At 40.5% G+C, this 20,000-nt stretch overlaps 1 protein-coding gene across 4 annotated transcripts in view; it reads left to right on the forward strand.

Moving 5' to 3' along the window:
- The window catches only part of LOC143023531 (caspase-8-like), a 133,189-nt gene that overhangs the window by 42,236 nt on the left and 70,953 nt on the right, over positions 1 to 20,000 (forward strand). The window lies entirely within an intron of this gene.

Here is a 20,000-nt window from a genome sequence, read left to right on the forward strand (position 1 = left end):
GAGAAACGATAGCTAAAGAAAGTAAAAATTGGAAGAAAACCCAAGAAGGAAATAAGGTTTCATTCACTGACATAGTCAAACAGCAATTGAAAGAACATACTGAAGACTCAGTTATTAAAGTGATGAGACAAAAGGAGAATATAGTAAGAGATTTAGCAGACAAGAAGAAATGTATAATTATATTAGGAATGGAAGAGAAACACAACACAGATAGAACCACAAGAATCAAAGAGGAAAATGAAAAAGTAAGCCAATTACTAGAATCAGTTCAGGAAGATGAACCAGAAATTATGAAACAAATCGAAGAGAAATTTAGACTCGGAAAGTATAGCACAGACAAGACCAGACCAATTAAGATTAAATTCAAGTCACAAACAACGGCAGAGAATATCTTATCCAAAACAGGGAAACTAGCAACAAGTGAACAATACAAAAAGATATGGATAAAAAGAGAAATGAATAAAGAGGAAAGAGAGGAAGAAAAGCAGAAAAGACTGGAAGCTAAGGCAAAAAACGAGAACAGAACGGAGTCAGAGAAAGAGAGATTCTATTGGAGAGTAGTGAACATGAAACTAAGGAAGTTCGACATACAAAAGAAAAACATAAGGGAAACAGAGAACACAATAGAAGTGGCAGAAAACTAAGAGTGTCTTACACAAATATAGATGGATTAATAACAGGATTGAATGAGCTGAATGATTATTTGAAAGAAAAAGAACCGGACATAATGGGAATTGTAGAAACAAAATTAAAAGGTCCACTACCACCCAACAGTGTAGGACAGGATGCATACAATTATTGGATTAGAAACAGAGAGAAAAAGCAAGGGGGTGGAGTTATGTTCCTGACTAAGAAGGATATAAACGTGAAAGGTGTCATATATGGAAAGAATACAGTAGAGATGATCATGATAGAAGTGGAAGACAGAGATAAGAAGAGCAGAAAATTTGTGATCAATTATGTGCCTCCAAAAACAGCCTCATGGGAGGAGAGTGAACATAAAAGTATGTTAGAGGACACAAAGATAACATTAAATAAAATAATGGAAGATGGAGGAAGAATAGTTATGATGGGCGACTTTAATTGCAAAGAAATCTGCTGGGAAGAAATGACAGTAAAGGGTGGAGATGACTCATGGGGAAACGCTCTACTTGAGATGATTATTGACCACACAATGACACAATGGATACAGGAGAACACTAGGTATAGAAATGAAGAAGAACCATCGAGGCTAGACTTATTAATTACATCTGAACCTAGAATAGTGGACAAGATTGAATATAAAACACCAATAGGTAAAAGTGACCACATATTGATTGAACTGGAACTTAATGAAGAAAAATATATCAAAAGAAATGAACAATATAGAAAAGGAAGAATGATGTATGAAAAAACAAACTTTGATAAAATAAGAGAATTCTTTCAACAAGAAAACTGGGAAGAAATATACAAAGAAGAAACATCAGTGGAAAAGAAATGGAATATTTTGACAAAAATTTACAAAAAAGGAGTGGAAAAGTATGTCCCAAGACAAAAACAAGAAAAAGAATATGTAAAATGCTGGTACAACAAAAGTTGTAGGGAGTTAAAAGACAAAAGAGACAAAGCCTGGACCAGATGGAAAAAAGACAGAAAACCTGAAAAATGGAAAATATATACCAGTTATAGAAATGAATATGTACAAACGTGCAGAGAGGAAAAGAGAAAATATGAAAAAGACGTCATAGAAAAGTGTAAAGATCAACCAAAACTATTCTACAGATTTGTAAACAATAAACTGAAAACCAAACAGGACTTGGAGAAATTAAGACAAGGGGGAGTTGAATACACTGAGGAAATGGAAATGGCGGAAATTATGAACAAACATTTTAAATCAGTGTTTACAAGGGAAAATATACAACCTGAAGAGATTGAATGGAAAGAGAAAGTCCCCCCTATGGAAAAAATAGAAGTATCAAAGAATGAAATATTGATACAATTGAGTAATCTTGATGTCAGAAAATCACATGGACCAGATGAAATAGCAAACTGGATTCTGAAAGAATGCAGGAATGAACTGGCAGACAAAATACATAGCATAATAAGCAGTTCCTTGAAAGAAGGAAAAGTTCCAGAAGATTGGAAAAAAGCAAATATAGTACCTATATATAAAGGAGGAAATAAAGAAGAACCTACCAACTATAGACCAGTCTCTCTAACAAGTACAATAGCAAAAATATGTGAAAGAATTATCAAAAATAGATGGGTAAAATACTTGGAAAAAAACAACGTACTAAATCCAAGGCAATTTGGATTCAGACAAGGACGATCATGCGTCACCAATTTAATATGTTTCTATTCAAGGCTAATAGATATAATACAAGAAAGAGATGGATGGGCTGATTGTGCATTTCTAGACCTAAAAAAAGCTTTTGACAAAGTACCACATAAGAAGTTGCTTAAGAAACTAGAATCTGAAGGAGGAATACAAGGTAAATTACTAAATTGGATGGAAGACTTTTTGCAAGAAAGAAAAATGAGAGTAGTGATAAGAAACCAGCACTCAAAATGGAATGAAGTAATAAGCGGTGTCCCGCAGGGAACAGTCCTGGCCCCAATAATGTTTGCTATATATATTAATGATATGGATGAAGGAATTGAAAGCTATATGAGCTTCTTTGCAGATGATGCAAAACTACTGAAAAGAGTGAAAACTGAAGAAGATTGTGAATCACTACAGAGAGATCTAAATAAAGTACAGGAATGGAGTAAGAAGTGGGAGATGGAGTTCAATACAAAAAAGTGAAGTATAATGGAATTTGGAAAAAGCAAAAAAAAATATAACAGGATCATATAATTTGGGAGAAGAGGGAATTAAAAAAGTAGAAAATGAGAAGGACCTGGGAGTCATTGTTATGAATAATATGTCACCTGAAAAACATATAAATAAGATTTTTGGAGAAACTTATAATTTAATAAGAACAATCAAAGTGGCATTTACATACCTGGATGAAGAAATGGTGAGGAAAATCCTAATCACCCTGATAAGACCAAGATTAGAATATGCAGCAACAATATGGTCACCAAGTACAAAAAAATGTATAAAAAAACTTGAAAGAATACAAAGAGCAATTACAAAACTGGCACCAACACTCTCAAAACTATCATATGAAGAGAGACTACAAAAACTTGAAATACAGACACTAGAGCAAATAAGAGAGAGAGGAGATTTGATAGCTATTTACAGAATCATGAAAGGCATAGAAATTACTGATAGAGAGAATCTGATAAAATGGGATGACAGAAATACAAGAGGACACGGAAAGAAAATAAAAAAAGACAGCTATAGAAGAGATTTGAAAAAGAACAGCTTTCCACACAGAGTAATAGACAGTTGGAACAAGTTAGATGAGAAAGTGGTGTGTGCAAAAACAATTCATGAATTTAAAAATTGTTTAGATAAAATGAGAAATGAAGACGGGACCCCACGAGCATAGCTCCCCTTCCCGTAAAATACAACTAGGTAAATACAACTAGGTAAATACACACACACACACACACACACACACACACATATATATATATATATATATATATATATATATATATATATACATATATGCATATATATATACATATATATATATATATATATATATATATATATATATATATATATATATATGTATATATATATATATTCAGCTATATCATCTGCATAAACCATTAGTCTGTTCTTATAGTTTTCTTCTTTATCTTCTTTAAAATCCTCTATTAAAGTTTTCATATACGCTATAAACAGCAGAGGGGATAACATACTTCTTTGTTTAACCCTTGTTTCTACAGGGAACCACTTTTCTGCAAAAAAAAAAGCACACACAAGGGTAATACAAAGTTTTTTATAGATTTCTTTAGATGTCCCTTGTCACCATACCTCTCCTCCATACATCTCCATACCTTTTCGCGAGGTATTGAATCAAAAGCCTCCTTTATCACCATTCCTTAGTCCAAAAGTGAAGTCCGTTACTGACCTATTACTTCTGTAATCATGCTGCTCATCTCCTAAAAATGACTTTACAAGGTCTCTTACTCTTCTCTCAATTATTCTCTTATATAGCTTTACGGGGTATGAAGGAAATCCCTCCATAGTTGTTACAATTTCCAGCATCACCTTTACCTTTGAAAATTGGGACTATTAGGGTTTTACCCCCATTCCTCTGGTATTGTTCCTTCTCTATAGATCTTATTTATGAGCTTCAATACATTTTGCTGTACTACATTTCCTCCTTCCTTTATTCGCTCTATTGATATTTCATCAATTCCTGGTGTTTTGGAATTCTTCATTTCTTTCAATGCCCATTCAAATTCTTTTTCTGCGATTTCATCATGTTCTTCTCCATCTAAATATTCCTTCATCTCTTGGCATTGTTCCTCATTTCCTGCATTTAGGAGCTCTTGGAAGTATTCTGTCCATCTGTTGTCTATCTCATCCTGATCCGTAAAAACATTCCCCTCTAGGTATTTAATGTTATATTGTTTTGCCTTGTTTTTCCTATATGACTTTGCTATAATAACTTTTTTTCTTTCTGCAAATCCTCTGCCAATCTCTCTCCCAGATCTTTCCATGTCTCGGTCTTTGCTCGATCTTTTGCAAGATTTGTTTCTTTCCTTGCCAGTACATATTCTGCTCGGCTTTCAGGTGTTCGTCTTCTTAGCCACTTTCTTAACTTTAAAATTTTGTTCTTTACTGCCTGTTTGACTTCCTCATTCCTCCAAGGTGTGTGTCTTTTCCTATTTCCTGCAATCCATTCTACCCCTAAAGTTTCTTCTGCTACCTCACTGATTTTTTTTTTCAAATTGTTCCATCTTTCTTTTTACTCATTATTTTGCTCTTCCAATATTTGTGTAAGTTTAGTTTTATAAGCATTCTTTTTATCTTCCTCTTGCAAATTTTTTTTATTACTTTTTTTTTCTACATTACTGTGGTTTTACCTTACCGATCTTAAGATCAGCCTCTAATAATATGTGGTCTGAATCTAAACTCACTCCTGGTATTACCTTTATATTGATAAAAATTCTTCTGTCTGAACATATTCTGTAATCGATAATTGATCTTTTATCAAACTGTCCTGTATTTTGATTCCATCTATATCTAGTGAATTTATGTTCCTCTTTATGTTGATAAAAGCCATTCATTATTTTCAAACCATTTCTCATGCAGTAGCCTATCAGTTTTTCTCCTTCTGAGTTTCTTATCTCTTCTCCAAATGTCCCGATTATTATATATTCTATTCCTTCTCTTTCATTTCCAATTCTAGTATTAAAATCACCAATCAAAAGTCCTATATCGCCATCGAGAATCTCATACTCTTCCTCCAAAAGATCCAGGAAATTTTCTTTTTCTTCTTCAGGACTTCCCTGTTGTAGTGCATACACTTGATATATATTGTACTTTCTTCCTTTCATTCGTATTGTACACTTTATTAGGCTTTCGTTCATCAATTTCACCTCTTGAATATACTGTGTCAGTCTTGGTCCCACTATCATAGCTACCCCGTGCCTTCTTCCTCTCTTTTCTGATCCACAGTACATTAAGGTATATCCCCCTCCGAGGTCTCTTCCTTCATCTTTTCCCCAATCTCTTGTCTCTGCCATTCCTATAATGTTTATCTTTCTTTCATTCATCATCTCCAAGATTTCTTCTTCTTTGTCTCTATATGTTGCGATGTTAATTGTTGCAAGTCTTAGTTTGTGGAGTGTCTTATGCGAATTTCCTTTCCTGTCGTAGCGACCCTCCTCCTTTCTCATCCGGGCTTGGGACCGGCAATGGCGGAGTTATATATATACAGTATATATATATATATATATATATATATATATATATATATATATATATATATATATATATATATATATATATATATATATGTATATATATATATATATTATGTACAGGGTGGGCCACAAAAAGGGGGACAAAATGAAATTGTTACAGTTTCTACAAATATATGAATTTTTGCAAGATTTTTTCACCAGACGTGGACGATGTGTCTAAGTTTTATTGTACAAATGCATTTTCAAATTGATGAATTTTTTGTTGCTGTAGTCATTGATTTATGATATGTTCAATCCAGGCCCCTCACTGCTGGATGACATTCACCACTCTCACATTGAAATTGTTGAGAGCTCTCTCCAACATGTCGTTAGGAATTCTCCGGATCTCTCTCCTTATGTTTTCTTTCAATCTGTCAATTGTGTCTGGATTGTGCACATACACTCTCTCCTTCAGGTAGCCCCATAGAAAGTAGTCCAGCGGGCTGAGATCAGGGGAGTAGGGCGGCCATGGATTGTCGGTCCTCCTTGAGATTAATCGGTCACCTGAAAAGTGTTGCCTAGGGTAGTGAAGAGTGCGGTCAGAACAATAAGGTGGTGCACCATCCTGTTGAAACATAACGGTGTTCATGTCAAAAACCTCTTCTCCTCCTTAATGGTGGAATGAAGCGTCTTCGAAGCATTTCGATGTATCGGTCTGAATTCACTGTCACTCGATGACCATTATCTTCTTCAAAGAAGTATGGGCCAAAAATACCATTCTTTCCAAGTGCACACCACACAGTTATTTTTTCTACACTCAGAGGTTTTTCAACATGTCCATGAGGCTGTCCATTGTCCCAAAACCTAAATTTTTGCTTATTCACATGCCCACTCAAATGGAAGACAGTCCAAAAGTTGAGGGTCATTCTCAATACGTTCACTAATGGTTTGGCCAAACTCAAAGCGTTCAATCTTGTTGGCTTTGGTTTGTGCTTGAAGAATCTGAACCTTATAAGGAAACAGCTTTAAGTCACTGTGAATGATTCGGCGGACAGATGTCCTGGAAATGCCCACTTCCTGTGACAGCCGTCTGGTGGACTTGCGGGGCGACTGTTGCAAGTGGTCCCTGACGTCTTTAATGTTAGCTGGCGTCCTCGCTGTGACTTTTGGACCACAATGGCCTTTGTTGTTGTTAATCACACTTCCAGTGTTTCTAAACTTTTCTACCAAGCGTGTGATAGTATGACGATGTGGAAATTTCTTCTCATGATGTTCGCGACGAAACTGTCTTTGAACCAGTATAGGCGACTTAGTTGCAAAATACTGCTCCACAATCCTGGTCTTCTCTTCCACTGAAAAGGGATTGTAGTGGTCCATCCTGCTGTCAGACAAAACTTGCAGGTCTTCTGTCTACCTCACCTGAAAATAAGAAAGAAAAAGATATATTCTTAGAAAATATGAGTTTATTTCCCCCCCTCTTTTTGTGGCCCACCCTGTATATAAATAAATATATACATACATATATATATATATGTATATATATATATATATGTATACACACACACACACACACACACACACACACACACACACACACACACATGGCGCTGTGGTTAGAGCTCTGGTCTGCCACTACGGAGGTCCGGGTTCGATCCTCGCCCGGGGCTGAAATAATATCAGTATCGCAGCGCTGAGGGGTGTTATTCCAACTCTCGTGGGCGGGGAGTTGGGGGTGTGTGTGTGTGCAAGGTCATAGCATTACCCATAGATCGGACCTACGAGCTCTGAGCTCTCTTCCAGGAGGGAAATAGCTGTCGATCACGAGTCCAACACGTGATCCAAAGACCAAGTGAAAAATACACACACACACACACACACACATATATATATATATATATATATATATATATATATATATATATATATATATATAAGTATGTGTATATATATATATATATATATATATATATATATATATATATATATATATATTCTCTTGTTGACAGACGAGATTAAATAATATTGTTGTTTCTGAACTGTTTATCTTTTTGTTGAGAACTTCTATTTCTCTTGCTAGTTTACGGTGTTGGACAGTTAGTTTGCTGAGTAGCTGTCCGTATGTTGTTGCAACGTTTCGCTCTTGTCTGGAGACCATCTTCAGGCTAATTGTTTGGGTGTATGTGTGTGACATTTATATATTATTTTGTTTCTGTTTGCTTGGATGGTATCGTGTAAAGCGGTCTTCCTGATTGTCTGTTTCATAGCCATCAGGAATCACTAGGAGAGGTCACTTGCGCTTTTGGGATGGGAGACTCTGGAGGTCTATGCTGTGTATGTTCATGGTTGGTTTTAATTCTGCTATGTAAATTGCTTCAATAAATGCTAATCTGCGGAGTCTTTCTCTGTCAATTATTACTGTTCCTTCTTCTAAGTTTTGGCGGGTGAGGGAAGTATCATATTTGGTGTTATAGTGATTCATTATGGCTCCATGTTATAGGTGGCAAGTTAATCGTCTTGTAAGTTTTGTCCTCGTCGTTTGAGACCCACAGTTCTCAACGGTACAATTATGTTGGTAAATGACGTGGTTTCTTGTAAAGACGGTGTCATAAATAATCACTATAACAAACAATACTACTTACACAAGCAATCTTGGTCACGAAGCGGAGTGGCTTAGTGTATACATTTCGTCATATCAGCGCCAATATCGATACCCTAACTTCTGTTTACAAACTTTAGACGGTGAGCGAGATTATGCAGCTCTGCAACTCCGTCGCGGCTAATATATAAAAAAAAAAAAAAAAAAAAAAACTCGTAAAAGGAATTTCTCGCTACCTGCCCCTCTATCTACCTACTTGTCTACTACTTGTCTACTTTCATCTACCAGCCTCTTACATATTTGTAAATACATACATCTACATATATATATATATATATTTATCGGCTGAAAGAAACCTGCACAGCGAAGCTATAGCGATAATCCCATACCACACTCCTGGTCATATGGCCATTTCCCGAAGGTTGAGTGTGGTTTGAATTTTCCGCCAAAATCATCGGAAATTTAAAATTCCCGGCTCTGTGCAGGCATGCGCATTGTCGACCCCACCTCCCCCTCCCTATCCCCTCCCTTCTTACCCGGCTAGCTCGAGCCGGGCGTCGCGTCACTTAGATCGCGGAAACGGGACCGAGTGGTTAACTCGCTGCCCACATGGGAGCAGGCGGTCCCGTTTCCTGCTGGTTAATCGTCTGTTAGTTTTATCGCTTTCCGCTTGGCTGCTGGTTGGTCTCGTTCTTCGACTTTGATTTTATACGAGCACAATCCGTCCCCGTCTTCGAGCCGTCCCTGGTAAACAACCCGGGTCCTCTCGGAGGACAGGGGACGTGTCTTATGGTACGGAGTGTGGCGCCCCCCAGGGTCATCAGGCCTCTCGGCAGCGCCATACCTCTGACCATGATCGGTCCTCTATTGCCTCACGGTTTGTATCAGGCCCTAGGCGTAGACTTTGACCATATACGATCGCAATCCGTCCCCGTCTTCAGGCCGTCCGTGGTAAGAACCCGGGCCTCTCGGAAGACAGGGGACGTGTCTTATGGTACGGAGGGTGGCGCCCCCCAGGGTCATCAGGCCCCTCGGCAGCGCCATACCTCCGACCATCATCGGTCCTCTATTGCCTCACGGTTTGTTTCAGGCCCTAGGCGTAGACTTTGACCATATACGATCGCAATACGTCCCCGTCTCCAGGCCGTCCGTGGTAAGAACTCGGGCCTCTTTGAAGACGGGGGGGACGTGTCTTATGGTACGGAGTGTGGCGCCCCCCAGGGTCATCAGGCCTCTCGGCAGCGCCATACCTCTGACCATCATCGGTCCTCTATTGCCTCACGGTTTGTATCAGGCCCTAGGCGTAGACTTTGACCATATACGATCGCAATACGTCCCCGTCTCCAGGCCGTCCGTGGTAAGAACCCGGGCCTCTTTGAAGACAGGGGGACGTGTCTTATGGTACGGAGTGTGGCGCCCCCCAGGGTCATCAGGCCTCTCGGCAGCCCCAAACCTCCGGTCATCAATGGTCCTCTAACAGCCTCATAGCTTGCTTCGTCAGGCCCTAGGCGTAGACTTTGACCTTATACGATCGTAATCCGTTCCCCATACGTCTTCGGGTCGTCCGCGGTAAGAACCCGGGCCTCTCGGAAGAGAGGGGGACGTGTCCTATGGTACGGAGGGGGTGCCCCCGAGGGTCATCAGGCCTCTCGGCAGCCCCATACATCCGACCAATAATGGTCCTCTAACGCCTTAATGGCTCCCTTTGTGAGGCCCTAGGCGTAGACTTTGACCTTTTCCACTCGTAATCCGTTCCCCATACGTCTTCGAGTCGTACGTGGTAAGAATCCGGGCCTTTCGGAGGACAAGGGGACGTGTCCTATGATACGGAGGGTGACGCCCCGAGGGTCATCAGGCCTCGGCAGCCCCATACCTTCGACCAATAATGGTCCTTTAACGCCTTATAACTTTCTTTGTCAGGCCCTAGGCGTAGACTTTGACCTTTTCCACTCGTACTCCGTTCCCCATACGTCCTCAAGTCGTCCGTGGTAAGAACCCGGGCCTCTTTGGAGGACAAGGGGACGTGTCTTATGATACGGAGGATGGCTCCCCGAGGATCATCAGGCCTCGGCAGCCCCATACCTCCGAGCTTCAATGGTCTTCTAACGCCTCACGGCACCACCCTCCTTCCAGGTTTCTTAAAAAAAAAAAAAAAAAAAAAAAAAAAAAAAAAAAAAAAAAAAAAAAAAAAAAAAAAAAACCGCCACCCAGCCCTTCTCGTGAGCCACAGCCAACCTCTTATCAACTTCACTTGGCTTGAGTTTAAAGATGACTTACCTGATGTTCCACCCCCAAGTAAAACACAAAAGAACTTTAGACTTAGGGAGTCGAGTGTTAGTTAAAATGAGTATAAATTAGTTCAAAGAAACTACAATCATTTAGTGTAATGAGAAGAGGAAAATCAGTTTTAAATAGTACAGTTTAAGTTGGCGCAAAGTGCTAGGTATTACATAAATAAAATGCCTTGACCTTGGAAAAAAAAAAAAACACAGGTCGAAATGGACATGACTTCTCCTATTCAACTTAAGCTAATCTATAGTCATGATGGTCAAGAACTTTACCATGTTGAAATTAATTTCAACGCTCACTGTGACTCAGGTCGAAATGACCATGACTTTTCCTATTCAACTTGAGCTAATCTACAGTCATGATGGTCGAGAATTTTACCATGTTAAAATTAATTTCGACGCTCACCGTGACTCAGGTGGAAATGGACATGACTTTTCCTATTCAACTTGAGCTAATCTACAGTCATGATGGTCGAGAATTTTACCATGTTAAAATTGATTTCGACGCTCACTGTGACTTAGGTCGAAATGACCATGACTTTTCCTATTCAACTTAAGCTAATCTGTAGTCATGATGGTCAAGAATTTTACCATGTTAAACTAATTCAACGCCCACTGTGACTCAGGTCGACATGAACATGACTTTTCCTATTCAACTTAATTTAATCTACAGTCATGATGGTCGAGAATTTTACCATGTTAAAATTAATTTCGACGCTCACTGTGACTTAGGTCGAAATGACCATGACTTTTCCTATTCAACTTAAGCTAATCTGTAGTCATGATGGTCAAGAATTTTACCATGTTAAACTAATTCAACGCCCACTGTGACTCAGGTCAACATGAACATGACTTTTCCTATTCAACTTAATTTAATCTACAGTCATGATGGTCGAGAATTTTACCATGTTAAAATTAATTTCGACGCTCACTGTGACTTAGGTCGAAATGAACATGACTTTTCCTATTCAACTTAATTTAATCTACAGTCATGATGGTCCAGAATTTTACCATGTCAAAATTTATTTCAACGCTCACTGTGACTCAGTGATGTCACGGTATGATAAGATGACGTCATTGTGATAAATTGACGTCACCATGTAGTCCTATGACGTCAATTTGTGTCCCTGTGACGTCACGAGACGATCCTATGGCGCCATGATCAATCCGGTGACGTCACAGTATAATCACATGATGTCACTAGGTATTAAACATATAGAAGTCCGCTTGTGGGTGATGAGACGTCACAAATTGCCATAGCACACTATTGGATGAAGACGCTCGCCACGGGCTTCGAGAACTTCCCGCGGGAAGACTTGGGGTGAGTTGGATACATACCGAGGGTCCAGGCCCGTCTTCGTGGGAGACGCTCAGGGAACGTCTTCACCCAGGACGAAGCCTCTTGACTAACGCCCACGGACGAGGTCGCTCGGAAACGAACTTGGCCTCGCATACTCCCTTTCGGTTTCTCGCTTACCCCGAGGATCTTCACGAAACTAGTGAGAGTGGTAGGCGTACGTTGGACGGAAGCAAGCGTCTCCACACTCATGTTCCTAGACGGCTAGTTGATGCATTTGCCCACCGGGGAGGGTGCATCGGCCGACATCTCAGTGGCTCTGAGTGTGTTGGCGGACGTGGAGTTCGGGGTGGACTGGGACGGGTCTGCCCTTGCTCCCACACAGAGACTTTATTGGCTCGGGATTGAGTGGGACACAGTCAGCGTCCTTCGGGTGCTCCCCTGCGCCAAAAGAGCGTGCTTCTCTCACACGTCCTCCCTCCTTCGGTGGCGGGGGGGGGGGGGCCTCAACTTCGCGACCCCGGCCCTTCCACTGAGCCGCTTGGGGCGCCGACGGCTGGTACGGGAGGTCGACAGGAGCATACTGCTTCTCCCGCGTGACCTGCCCGGGCCGATACCCTCAGCACTCCACAGGTTGTTGCGTCCCTGGCTTCGGTCGGGGGCCCTACGCCGGTCGCTCTATCCAGGTTTCAAGATATCTACGTAGTGTAGCAACTACGCCCACAAGTGTTCGAGTCGTTCTCCCTCCGCTACGGCACCCCAGAGGTGGACCTGTTTGCCTCCCCAAACACGACCCAGCTCCCCCTTTACCTCACCTGCATCCAAAGGACACGCACAGGAGGCCCAGACGCCTTCACGGAGGACTGGAACAGCTGGAGGTACGTATTCATTTTCCTCCTCCAGCGACACTAGTCCTCCTGAAGGTGATGCAGACCCTCAGATCCTTCAAGGGTCAGGTCCTCCTGATAGCTCCCTACTGGCCAACCCAGCCGTGGTTCGGGGAGCTAATGAGATGGGGCCCTTCTCCCCTTCTACTGGGGTCAGCCTGCCTAGCCAACAGCCTTACCGCGCCTCTCCAAGCGTCACTCCAACTTGATAATTGGAGTTTCTACGGGGAGCTCTCAGCCAACTCTTCTCTACAGAGGCAGCAGACAAGATGCTCAGAGCTCACCTTCCGTCCTCAGTGCGGCAGTGTGGGTCCTGCTGACGGAGATTCCGGAACTGCCTTCGGAGACGCGCGATGGTGACCAACTCCGCCAGCATGGTCCCGGACTTCCTGACTTGGCTGGCTACCTCCACCAACAGGGCACCGGCGACTATCTTGCCTCATTATACAGCCCTCACTGATCCGCTACGCTTTGGCATGAACATCCGAGTGCCACAGAGGGCGTAAACCCTCCTAATGAAGGGGATCAGCGCCTCGAGAGAGCCGAGACATCAACCGGTCCTGGCCTGGTCCTTGCATCGTGTTCTGCAGTACCTGGCGTTCGAAAGGGCCATTATGGAGGAAGAACACTTCCCTCGACGCGTCGCCTTTCTGCTCGCCTTGACTACGGACTACAGGGCTTCACAGCTGGCGGCAATCACCCGCCACCCGTCCGTCTCCAAACTGGAGGAGGACAGCTCGGCCCTAACCCTCTCTCCATCACCAACATTCCTGGCCAGGAACGGCCGAGCGGACGACATGATCGGCCCTCTCAGAATACAGTCCTTCCGGGAGGGAGGACGCCCACATCCACTGCGCCCGGTCCGTGCGTTCGAAGACTACGTGGACCACACGGAAGAGATTTCTGAGGATCATATCTTCTACAACTCGAAATTTAGGATTCCCCTAACCCCGAGGTCCCGGGCGCACCTGCCCTTCCGTTTTTTTGGGAGAGAGCCAACCCGGGCCATGCCCCGCACACCCACAGCATCAGGGACTTTGTGGCATCGCTGGAGTTTCTCCGCACCCACTCTGTGGAGCGGGTGCGGGACCTAGGGACTGGACATCGACGACTCCCTTGGGGACACGGTGTCTCTACCACTCGGTCGCCCCTGTCCCATGTGTCGCCATGGAAACGGCTCCACCCCTCTCATCTCAAAAAAAAAGGAGGGGGCAAAGGGCGACCGAGGAGTGGGGAGGGGCCAGGAACCGTTGAACAGGATACAAATTTCGTATAATTTACGCATTGTGTGAACAGTGCAATGTTGTGCATGTCACATTCTTCGGCGTGGGTACTTGACGTTTCTGTCTCCCCTCTACTGAGTGATAAAATGAATAAGTCTCCCATAGGAAAAACACACGTAATAACGGTTTGATTCAGGCTTCACCTCTCCTCCCACCTGTCCTCGTCTCATGCATAGCTTCGCTGTGCAGGTTTCTTTCAGCCGATAATATTTCTTTGTCGCGGCTCGTGCCGCTTAAATTCTTCTTATCGGCTTAAGAAACCTGCACAGATTTAGGGTCCCTCCCTCCTCCCACAGGCGAAGCCTTCATTTCTCATTGATGTGACGCGACGCCCGGCTCGAGCTAGCCGGGTAAGAAGGGAGGGGATAGGGAGGGGGAGGTGGGGTCGACAATGCGCATGCCTGCACAGAGCCGGGAATTTTAAATTTCCGATGATTTTGGCGGAAAATTCAAACCACACTCAACCTTCGGGAAATGGCCATATGACCAGGAGTGTGGTATGGGATTATCGCTATAGCTTCGCTGTGCAGGTTTCTTAAGCCGATAAGAAGAATTTAAGCGGCACGAGCCGCGACAAAGAAATAATATATATAGATAGATATGTATATATACATATGTATATATATGAATATCTCTCAATATATATATATATATGTATATGTATATATATATATATATATACATATGTGTGTGTGTGTGTGTGTGTGTGTGTGTGTGTGTGTGTGTGTGTGTGTGTGTGTGTGTGTGTGTTTACCTAGTTGTACCTAGTTGTATTTTACGGGTAGGGGAGCTATGCTCGTGATGTCCCGTCTTCATATCTCATTTTATCTAAACTATTTTTAAATTCATGTATTGTTTTTGCACACACCACTTTCTCATCTAACTTGTTCCAACTGTCTATTACTCTGTGAGGAAATCTGTTCTTTTTCACATCTCTTCTATAGCTGTCTTTCTTGATTTTCTTTCCGTGCCCTATTGTATTTCTATCATCCCATTTTATCAGATTCTCTCTATCAATAATTTCTATGCCTTTCATGATTCTGTAAATAGCTATCAAATCTCCTCTCTCTCTTCTTTGCTCTAGTGTCTGTAGTTCAAGTTTTGCTAGTCTCTCTTCATATGATAGTTTTGAGAGTGTTGGTGCCAATTTTGTAATTGCTCTTTGTATTCTTTCAAGTTTTTTTTTTATACATTTTTTATGTACTTGGTGACCACATCGTTGCAGCATATTCCAATCTTGGTCTTATCAGAGTGATTAGAATTTTCTTCACCATTTCTTCATCCAGGTATGTAAATGCCACTTTAATTGTTCTTATTAAATTATAAGTTTCTCCAAAAATCTTATTTATATGTTTCTCAGCTGACATATTATTCATAACAATGACTCCCAGGTCCTTCTCATTTTCTACTTTTTTTATGCCTTCTTCTCCCAATTTATATGATCCTGTTATTCTGTTTTTGCTTTTTCCAAATTCCATTATACTTCACTTTTTAGTGTTGGACTCCATCTCCCACTTCCTACTCCATTCCCATACTTTATTTAGATCACTCTGTAGTGACTCACAATCTTCTTCCGTGTTCACTTTTTTTAATAGTTTTGCATCATCTGCAAAGAAGCTCATATAACTTTCAATTTCTTCATCCATATCATTAATATATATAGCAAACATTATTGGGGCCAGAACTGTTCCTTATGGAACACCGCTTATTACGTCATCCCATTTTGAGTGTTTGTCTCTTATCACTACTCTCATTTTTCTTTCTTGCAAAAAGTCTTCCATCCATTTAAGCAGTTTGCCCTGTATTCCTCCTTCAGTTTCTAATTTCTTAAGCAACTTCTTATGTGGTACTTTGTCAAAGGCTTTTTTTAGGTTCAGAAATGCACAATCAGCCCATCCATCTCTTTCTTGTATTATATCTATTAACCTTGAATAGAAACATATTAAATTAGTGACGCATGATAGTCCTTGTCTGAATCCAAATTGCCTTGGATTAAGCACCTTGTTTTTTTCTAAATGTTTTACACATTTACTTTTGATAATTCTTTCACAAATTTTTGCTATTGTACTTGTTAGAGAGACTGGTCTATAGTTGGTAGGGTCTTCTTTATTACCTCCTTTATATATAGGTACTATATTTGCTTTTTGTCCAATCTTCTGGAACTTTTCCTTCTTTCAAGGAACTATTTATTGTGCTATGTATTTTGTCTGCCAGTTCATTTCTGCATTCTTTCAAAATCCAGTTTGCTATTTCATCTGGTCCATGCGATTTTCTGACATCAAGATTACTCAAGTGTTTCATTATTTCATTCTTTGTTACTTCTATTTCTTTCATAGGGGGGACTTTCTCTTTCCATTCGATCTCTTCCAGTTGTATATTCTCCCTTGTAAACACTGATTTAAAATGCTTGTTCATAATTTCCGCCATTTCAATTTCCTCTGTGTATTCAACTCTTCCTTGTCTTAATTTCTCCAAGTCTTGTTTGTTTTTCAGTTTGTTGTTTACAAATCTGTAGAATAGATTTGGTTGATCTTTACATTTTTCTATGACATCTTTTTCATATTTTCTCTTTTCCTCTCTGCACGCTTGTACATATTCATTTCTATAACAAGTATATATTTTCCATTTTTCAGGTCTTTTTTATTTCTTCCATTTGGTCCAAGCTTTGTCTCTTTTGTCTTCTAACTCCCTACAACTTTTGTTGTACCAGCACTTTACATATTCTTTTTCTTGTTTTTGTCTTGGGACATACTTTTCCACTCCTTTTTTTTTTTTTTTATAAATTGTTGTCAAAATATTCCATTTCTCTTCTACTATTGTATCTTCTTTGTGTATTCTTTCCCAGTTTTCATTTTGAAAGAATTCTCTTATTTTATAAAAAAAAAAAAAATCATACATCAATCTTCCTTTTCTATATTGTTTATTTCTTTTCATGTATTTTTTCTCATTCAGTTCTAGTTCTATCAATATGTGGTCACTTTTACTTATTGGTGCCTGGTATTCTATCTTTTCCACTATTTCAGGTTCTGATGTGATTATTAGGTCTAGTCTGGATGGTTCTTCTTCATTTCTATACCTAGTGTTCTCTTGGATCATTGTGTGGTCAATAATCATCTCAAGTAGAACATTTCCCCATGAGTCTTCTCCACCCTTTACGGTCATCTCTTCCAAGCAGATTTCTTTGCAATTAAAGTCGCCCATCATAAATATTCTTCCTCCATCTTCCATGATCTTGTTTAATGTTATTCTTGTGTCTTCTAACATACTTTTCTGTTCACTCTCTTCCCACGAGGCTGTTTTTGGGGGCACGTAGTTTATTACAAATTTTCTGCTCTTCTACTTCTATCATAATCATCTCTACTCTATTCTTTCCATATGGGACATTCTTCACGTTTATATCTTTCTTAGTCAGGAACATAACTCCACCCCCTTGTTTTATCTCTCTGTTTCTAATCCAATAATTATATGTATTGTGTCCTATGCTGTTGGGTGGTAGTGGACCTTTTAATTTTGTCCGGATCTTTTTCCATCAGATACTCGTTCAGTTCATTCAGTCCTGTTATTAATCCATCTATATTTCTGTAGGATACTCTTAACTTTCTGTTATTTCCATTGTATTTTCTGTTTCTTTTTTGTTTCTCTCTGTTATGGTCCATTTCCTCAATTTCATGTTCACTACTCTCCAGTAGAATTCTTGTTTTTCTGACTCCGTTCTGGTCTCGTTTTTTTCTTTGGCTTCTTTCCTTTTCATTTTTTCTTCCTCTCTTTCCTCTTTATTCATTTCTCTTTTTATCCATACTTTTTTTATATAGTTCACTTGCTGCTAGCTTCCCTGTTTTTGCCAAGATATTCTCTGCTGTTGTTTGTGATCTGAATTTAATCTTAATTGGTCTGGTCTTATCTGTACTATACTTTCCGAGTCTAAACTTCTCTTCAATTTGTTTCATGATTTCAGGTTCATCTTCCTGAGCTAATTCTAGTAATCTGCTTACTTTTTCATTTTCCTCATTGATTCTTGTGGTTCTATCTGGGTTATGTTTCTCTTCCATTCCTAATATAATTATACATTTCTTTTTATCTGCTAAGTCTCTTACAATATTCTCCTTCTGTCTCATCACTTTGATAACTGAGTCTTCAGTTTGTTCTTTCATTTGCTGTTTAATTATATCAGTAAATGCAACTTTACTATTTCCCTGCATCTTCTTCCTCCCCTGTGCCTTTTTTGGTATTGCCTCTTTATTGTCTTTATTGTTCCTTTTTAATTCTTCATTCTCCTCTTTTACTTCTTTTAACTGTGTTTTTAGTTCTTCTATTTCATTAGTTAAGATTTTGTTCGCCTTCTCTAGTTCTTCCAATCTTTCAACCCTTTGCGCAATTTTTGACATTCTACCGAACCTAATCTCCCAATGTTCGGTCATTTGTTCAAGTTTTTCCTCCTGTTTTACCAGTCGGGGGAGGTTGGTATCCGCCCCCCCCTTATTAAATCCATGGAAATTATTATCCTCACCTTCTATTGTGTTGCTCCTATCTAAGTTTCTAATCTTTCATTTTTGTTAGTCCCTTCATCGTCACTAAATTGCTCTGGCCCGCGTTTGTTTACATGGCGTCTGCCTGCCTGGACCAAGTCCTCTCCTTCCTCATTTCCTTCCATTTCCCTTAGTAATCCCTCCCCTTCTCCCTTTTCCTCACTTTCCCACTACACCACGAGCAATCCCCTTCCCTGCAAGTACAATAGGTACTTCCTTTGCGTTGAGATCCACGAAAATTTCACTTTTTCTTCAGGACGTCAATCCTCGCCGTCTGTCCGACGTAAGTGTGTGTTTGTGTGTATACATATATACACAGACATGAGAGAATTGAATAGACACCAAGAAAAATATATTTCTGCTCTTTTTAATGCATAGTGTTATTCATATTTACCTAATATGTTATATTTACCTAGATTTATGTTTCAGATTACATATAAGGTTAATCAAGCATGCCACGAACCAAAGGAGCAGCAGAGTTATCTGAATTTCAGCGAGGTTGTATTGTGGGTCAACATGAAGGTGGACTTAGTGAACGCAAAATATAAAAAAATCTATCAATACCCCTTTCTACTGTTAATAGAGTGACCATATAATTCACCAGAGAGGGCAAGAAGGGCACAAAACCTCATTCAGGTCGTCCCGGGTTCTCAGAAAGAACCTTGCGTCTTGTCAAAAGAAATGTCGAAGAGGATCCGCGTTGCAAGGCCTCTGACATAGCAGCACAAGCTGATGTCAAGCCCAGAACAGCTGTTGGGTATCTCCACAAGATGCGTTACTATGGCAGAGCTGCAACAAGGAAACCACTCCTTCATCCAGCCAATATCAAGCGCAGAAAGGATTGGGCTTTTGAGATGGTGGAGAGACTTGTGGCCTTTTGGAGCACTGTCATTTTCTCTTATGAGTCACAATTTGCATTATTTTCTGACAGTGGAAGTGTGTGGGTCTGAAGACTCTGTACTCAAGAGTTTGAGCTCAAAAGACTGCAGCCAACAGTGAAACATAGGGACATTTCAATAATGGTGTGGGGTGCAATTTGGAGTGATGGTCGATCAGAGCTTGTGGATGGTCAAGGAAACATCAATTCAGGCAAATATGTTTCTATATTAAAGGAAGGACTCATTCCAATATTCTCCGGTGGTGGAATGATAAAAATGTCTTCCTATTTATGGAAGATGGATCTCCATGTCACACTGCTCAAGCAACACAAAATTGGTTGAGCCAAAATGGGATCAGGAAACTTCCATGGCCAAGTCAGTCCCCAGATATGAACTCTATTGAACACCTCTTGGGCATATTAGACCGACAACTTTGCAAAAAGAACAGGAAG

Source organism: Oratosquilla oratoria, unplaced genomic scaffold (genome assembly GCF_046742065.1).
Source record: "Oratosquilla oratoria isolate Oo_2021 unplaced genomic scaffold, ASM4674206v1 SCAFFOLD50, whole genome shotgun sequence".
Classification (NCBI taxonomy): Eukaryota; Metazoa; Arthropoda; class Malacostraca; order Stomatopoda; family Squillidae; genus Oratosquilla; species Oratosquilla oratoria.